At 51.9% G+C, this 6670-nt stretch overlaps 1 long non-coding RNA gene across 1 annotated transcript; it reads left to right on the plus strand.

Moving 5' to 3' along the window:
• Window positions 1–5564: 5564 nt before the first annotated feature.
• On the plus strand, window positions 5565–6359 carry LOC148377808 (uncharacterized). The gene is made up of 4 exons (XR_015856415.1): window positions 5565–5703; window positions 5788–5858; window positions 5995–6099; window positions 6244–6359. It is a non-coding gene; the product is annotated as an uncharacterized LOC148377808 (long non-coding RNA).
• The last annotated feature ends 311 nt before the right edge of the window (window positions 6360–6670 follow it).

Below are 6670 nucleotides of genomic sequence, written 5' to 3' on the forward strand. Positions count from 1 at the left end.
GGTGTTTGTTGGCTGTATGTTTTCCACTGCAAGAAGAGGCTCGTATCATTGACCAGCAGGAGCTACAATGGTGAGTACCCCTTTCGTCTTCCATTTATGTTAAACACTTCCTATTTCATGTCTAACAGTACTCGATTTAACAAATAACCATAAATAAATACAGTGTGGGCAGTCACGTTAACATATGTGATTATCCTGCCTAATATGTTTATCACAAATATGTCACTAATCACTAATATGTTTATTTGTTTATCACAACACCTTTGGACCTTCAGCAATCGATTATTTACCTTCATCTACATAGAGACAGAACGATGGTGTCTTAAACATCTCATTCATTTCACCAAATAACTTCACGCAGGTGGATAACGGCCGTCTCGGTCACGCTATGTTGCGTGATGCAGTTTTGAAGAACCAAATGCATTTATTCAATGACTAAGTCAAGCTAGTTCTATGTTTATGATGTTGTAAGTTACGGTACCGATTGAAGTTGAGTTCGAAGCCAGTGGAAAACAGCGCTGCGTTTGTGCTCTCCAGGTACAAATGTTGTGATCTCTGACTGACGACCGGGCGAGACTCGAGTAAGAGATGTCCAAACGAGCTCCGGCAGGGCGGGCCAAGGCGGAGCGAACGGACGCCCTTCAGGCCGCCAATGACGAGCTGAGAACCAAACTGATGGACGTCCAGTTAGAACTTCAGCAGGAGAAGAACAAGGTGAAAACCTCAACAGACAGACACTGCCTGCCTCCCTGCCTGCCTCCCTGCCTGCCTCCCTGCCTGCCTCCCTCCCTCCCAGTTTTCCCGATGTAGATTAGACATGCGTGTGCCATGACTGTGTCAGCCTACATCAACAAATGCACCGAGGACGTCAGCACCACTAAGAATATCATCACCCGGGGCAACCAACGACCCTGGATGACTGAGGAGGTACGTCAAACGCTACGAGCGCGGAACTCTGCCTTCAAGTCTGGCGACAAGGAGACACTGAGGACAGCGAGAGCCAACTTGAACCGTGCCATCAGGATAGCGAAGCGAGACCGCAGTCGAAAATTTCAGGATCGTTTCCACGACGTCAAAAACATCAGGAGTATGTGGCAAGGCATACGGGCGATTACAGACTACAACTCACCCTCCCCCCCCCCCCGGTGGGTGTAGTTGATGCTGACTTTCTAAATGGTCTAAATAACTTCTTTGGGAGGTTCGAGGCACTAAACGGCACTCCAGCAGTTAAAACTGTCCCCCATCAGGAAGAGGAGGTACTCTGCCTTGACTCCGCCGATGTGTTGAAGACCCTGAGGAGAGTCAACCCCTGTAAGGCCCCTGGCCCCGACAACATTCCTGGGCGTGAGTTCAGGGAATGTGCAAGTCATCTGGCTGGGGTCATCACAGACATTTTTAACACCTCGCTGGGCCAAGCCACAGTGCCGGCGTGCTTTAAGACTGCCTCCATCATTCCGGTGCCGAAGAAACCTCAAATCACCTCATTTAATGATTACCGGCCTGTTGCACTGACTCCGGTTATGATGAAGTGCTTCGAAAGGCTGCTTAAAGGTCACATCGTTTCCAGACTCCCCCTATTATTTGACCCGTTCCAGTTTGCCGACCGGCAAAACCGCTCCACTCAGGACGCCATCTCCTCCGTTCTTCACCTGAGCCTGGCTCACCTGGAGGAGAAGAACACCCATGTGCGGAGGCTGTTCCTGGACTTCAGCTCAGCGTTTAACACCATCATCCCACAGCATCTGGTAGGAAAATTGGAACACCTGGGCTTCAACACCCCCCTTCGCAACTGGCTGCTAGACTTCCTCACCAACAGACCTCAGTCAGTCCGGGTCGGACAGAACACCTCTGATGTCATCACCCTCAGCACAGGCTCCCTTCAGGGCTGCGTCCTGAGCCCCCTGCTGTGCACCCTGATGACACACGACTGCGTCCTCAGGTTCACCACCAATCACATCGTGAAGTCAGCAGACGACACAACGGTGGTGGGGCTCATCAGAGACAACAACGACCTGGACTACAGAGAGGAGGTGGAGCAGCTGGTGGGCTGGTGCAGAGAAAACAGCCTGATCCTGAATGAGGAGAAGATGAAGGAGATCATCGTCGACTTCAGGAAAAAACAGCCTCACCACGCTCCACTGATCATCAACAGCTCAGCTGTGGAGGTGGTCAGCACCACCAAATTCCTGGGGGTCCACATCACAGAAGACCTCACCTGGACTATGAACACTACGGCACTGGTCAAGAGGGCACAGAAGCGCTTGTACTTCCTGCGGAGGATGAGGAGAGCCCACCTGCCCCCACCCATCATGAGGACGTTCTACAGGAGCACCATAGAGAGCATTCTGACAAGCTGTCTCTCTGTGTGGTGTGGAGGCTGCACCGCCTCCGATTGGAAGAACGTGAGGAGAGTGGTGAGGACAGCAGAGAGGATCATAGGGGCTCCTCTTCCCTCCATTCAGGACATTTCATCTCAGCGCTGCATGTCCCGTGCCCGTAACATCATCAATGACCCATCACACCCCCACCATGGACTGTTCTCCCTGCTGCCCTCTGGGAAGAGGTTTGCAGCATCCGCTGCAGGTCCACCAGGTTCTGCAACAGCTTTTTCCCTGCTGTCATCAGACTGTTGAACACTAGAACTGTTGAGCTCTAAACTGAACTCTGCATCACACATTCACAGAACTGTACTTTATGACACTACGGACCTCTATCTTGCACTATCTCGCACTACCAACTTTACTGAACTTGTATAAACCCTTTAAATAGAAGTTTAATACATGGTTTAGCATTCCTCTGCACACTCTTGAATACTGTTTTGCCTACTTGCACTATTGCATAATTATCACTGCTGCACTTTATACTTATTTTTAATATATATATATATATATATATATATAGTATATATGTATATATATATATTTTCATAGGGTATGTTACTTCTATTCAACTGCAATATCACTACTTTGTTGTAAGACGTATGCAACGGAATTTCGTTTTGTATGCACCATGTGCAGACAAGATGACAATAAAGTTTGTCTAAGTCTAAGTCATGTCAGGTCAGCTGTCTGGAGAGAGAGAGAAGTCAGGACCTGCGGGCGGAGCACCACCGTGCCACCGCCGCCATGACGGAACTCAAAAGCAAACTCCATGAGGAGAAGCAGAAAGAGTTAGCCATTACCAGGGAGACATTACTGCGGCAGCATGAAATGGAGCTGATGAGAGTGATCAAAATCAAAGATGGAGAGATCCAGCGACTGAATGCCTTGGTCCTCAGCCTGAGGGACGGCTCCATGGACAAGGTGATCCGCTCTATCCGTGTCTGACTATCCGCACGCCACGTCGGGCTTCGATGCGGCCGCTACCGTATTGTGTAGCTTGTCCCCAGTAAGCGTCGCGGCGCTCCGTTGCGGTCTCAACGGCCCGGTGTGGCGCAATGTCTGCTCAGGTGAGGAGGGGGGGCGCTTTGCTGGCGGAGGTGGAGGAGACGCGGCGGTGTCGGGAGACCGAGCGGTGTCGCCTCCACCAGGAGCGCGGAAGAAGCCCTGGCAGCGGCCCAGCAGGCCTGGCAGTCCCGAGCGGCCGAGCTCCGATCGGCTCATCACCAGCATCGGGAGGAGCTGAGCCGAACCAAGAGAGACTGCGAGAGGGAGATCCGCCGACTGGTAGGACTGATCAGATGCGCGGTGCGTGGCTATGTTCCCAATTTCGTTGTATACCTGCAGTGCAATGACACCTAAGGCATTCTATTCTATTCTATTTCACAAGAAGAAAATGTCCGGTTGCTCGCTTCGCTTTTGTCACAGCAAAGGTGTTCTAGTCGATTCAAGAAAAAAATTGGCCGGTTGCTCTCTTTGTTTTTGTCACAATTCTGGCAAATGAGTTTGCCCGCCTGCCTGAGCGCTCCCCGTTTGTACATCCAGACGGATGAGATCAAGCTGAAAGACAGAGCGGTTAGTGTTTTGGATGAAGCCCTGGGGCCGGCCACGTCCACCGCCTTCAGCTGCAGACTCAGGCTGCCGAGCAGCAGATCGCTGCCCTGAGGGATTCCCAAAGGGCGGGCCTAAACTACCCTGGAAGTGGGGTCAACGCCGCTACTAGCAATCCTCTTCATTGCGTAAGCCACCTCATCACACACTTGCAGTACGCATGACTTAGTTCGTTGCTGGAGGAAGGTAGCACAAAAACAGTTTTGAACTTTGAACGAGTGCTTGTGTGTGTGTGTTGCGGGGCGTTTTCAGTCTCAGGAGGATCGGGACACGCGACGGTTTCATCTGAAAATCGCTGAGCTCAGCGCAGTCATCAGGAAACTGGAGGATCGAAACGCCCTGCTTTCTGAAGAGCGCAATGAACTGGTAATTTATTGACGGCACGCTTGAAGGTTTGCGCTACGTTTGATGCGCGCCATCCAGCGAGGCACCCATTGCGCTTGCTTATTAGTTGAGCGGCGCGGCGAGTCGGTTGCCTGGTAGATGTCTTTTATTGGGAGCCAAAGCCACGATTCCGTTCAAACCGATGCAAAAGGAATGGATACGTTCTGGCCCGCGTGTTGTGCGTCTTTCACATCCCGCACTTCATGCTTGCAGCTAAAGCGACTGAGAGAAACAGAAAGCCAGTTTCTGCCACTCCTGTACAAAAACAAACGCCTGAGCAGGAAGAATGAAGAACTCTCGCTGGTGCTGTGTCGCCTTGAAAACAAAGTGCGCTTTGTCACCCAGGAGAACGAGGAGATGGCAAGCTTGGTAAGTCGACGCGGACAACGGCGGCGTGCCAACAGAGTCCACTGCATTTGTGTTCCACAGAGAAGGCCTAGTTCGCTCAATGACCTGGACCGCGGTTGCGGCCAGCAGGACGGTGAAATGGAGTTCCTTCAAGTTGTGGAGCAGCGGCACATCATCGACGACTTGTCCAAGGTCTTCAGGCAGGCGACTCGGTGCACGTACGGCAGCGCCGCGCTCGCTCGCTGTCGCCAGGAAACCTTTTCCGTCCAAAGCTTGGCCGGCGGCCGCCATCCAAAAAATTGGCCCCTTAAATTCCGACCTTTCAAGCAGGAGCATTGTGCGCACGCGTTTGAACACGCTTTAGACTTGTTTTGCCGTTTTCAGCAGCTCAAAGCTCCCGTTTTGTCAGCGCCTTTGCCACTCGCTGTGCGCTGAAAACGACGGACTTGCCCGGCTGCTCAGCCCGTCAACCATGAGCCGCGAGCGCGACGTCATTGTCCGTAGGCAGCTAGTGGCAAAATGCACCCTGTTAGAGTTGCGCTCGCTCCAACTTATTTTGCAAGAACCACACGGGAGACAAGTAAGTTCTTTTGGACACCTGCAGGTGGAGAGTCCATCCGTTGTACGAATGAAGTCTGACTCTCGGCTCCTGCACGAGCATTTTAATTAAGAGAAACAGGGTGGGTGTAAGAGTGGATTGAATAGAGGAAGCCCTTGACCTCTAGTCAAAACATAGCAAGGGGTGTTTTACGACTTTGTGTAGGAAGGGATAAGCGATAGGGATAAATAAGGGATAAATAATATTATTTATTACAGGTCGCAGTCAAAGTCAAAGCAACACAATGATACGATAAAGATAATCTGGAAAACCCTGACACACCCTGTAGTTGTCACTTTTGGAAAAGACGAGCGTCCCTCCAATCATCGCCGGTGACGTGTTTTTCAGGCTCTGGAGACAGGAGCTCATGTCAGAAATGTCATTGTGAGTCGCGTTTGTTTCTGCGCCGGAGCCGTTCGTTCCCTTTGCATCCAAAGAATCTCAAAGGCGGATTATTTGTGTCGACAGGAGAGAGATTTGATGCTACGATACCGACGTCGAGAATCTCTGAGGAGGAACAAAGCGTGAGGTCCTGCAAGGTGAGTCTGTTTGTTTGCGGCTGCTTGGTGTTGCGCAAGATGAAATGGCCTTTTTCTCGCTATCGTTCCTCTCGTCGATTCATCGTGAGGTGTCGCTTCAGTTTGTTCAGAGAGATGTTTGCTTCCGCGCCCGCAGGTCATCGAAACATTTTACGGCTACGACGAAGACGTGTTGGTGGACTCGGACGGATCGTCCTTGTCTTTTCACACCGACAGAACCCCCGACACGGAACCCGAAGAGGTAGCCCGCCATTTCTGCCAGCGTATTGGCACCAAACATTCCTCTTCAGCCTGGAATCGGACTCGTCTTTGCGTCGCGGGTGCTTTGTCGCCGGTCTGACTGATTCTGGTACTAGTGCTGTGTTGCATTGGTGTGTGCATGAAGAGGCGGAGCTTCGCTACCGCCAGCTGACGCAAGAATATCAAGCGCTGCAACGAGCCTACGCTCTGCTAGCCCAGACCAGCGAAAGGGGACTACGACGCCGAGAAGGAGATCAAGGTGGCGCCCCTTCCCGCAACCCCCGGCCGGGTCGCAGCCTCCCCGTTCTCACCCAGCCTCGGGTGTTCTCTGGTCTGAAAGGAGGAGGAGGAGCCTCCCTCCTCCTCCTTTCAGACCAGAGAAAAGCTGATGGTAGAAATGGGTCACTATCAAAGCAGAGTAGCAGATCTGGAGTCAGCGCTGAAGCAACAAGGACAGGTAAGCTCATCAATGAGCACACCTTTTTCTCAGACAAAATAGCTACATTCTTCAGTCACTCATCCGTCTGGCATTACTGGACCAACCCCCCCCCCCCCCCCCCCCGAACGTGGCT

The sequence above is a fragment of the Syngnathus floridae genome, unplaced genomic scaffold, assembly GCF_059516105.1.
Source record: "Syngnathus floridae isolate MCC-2025c unplaced genomic scaffold, RoL_Sflo_1.0 HiC_scaffold_86, whole genome shotgun sequence".
In the NCBI taxonomy this organism is placed as follows: domain Eukaryota; kingdom Metazoa; phylum Chordata; class Actinopteri; order Syngnathiformes; family Syngnathidae; genus Syngnathus; species Syngnathus floridae.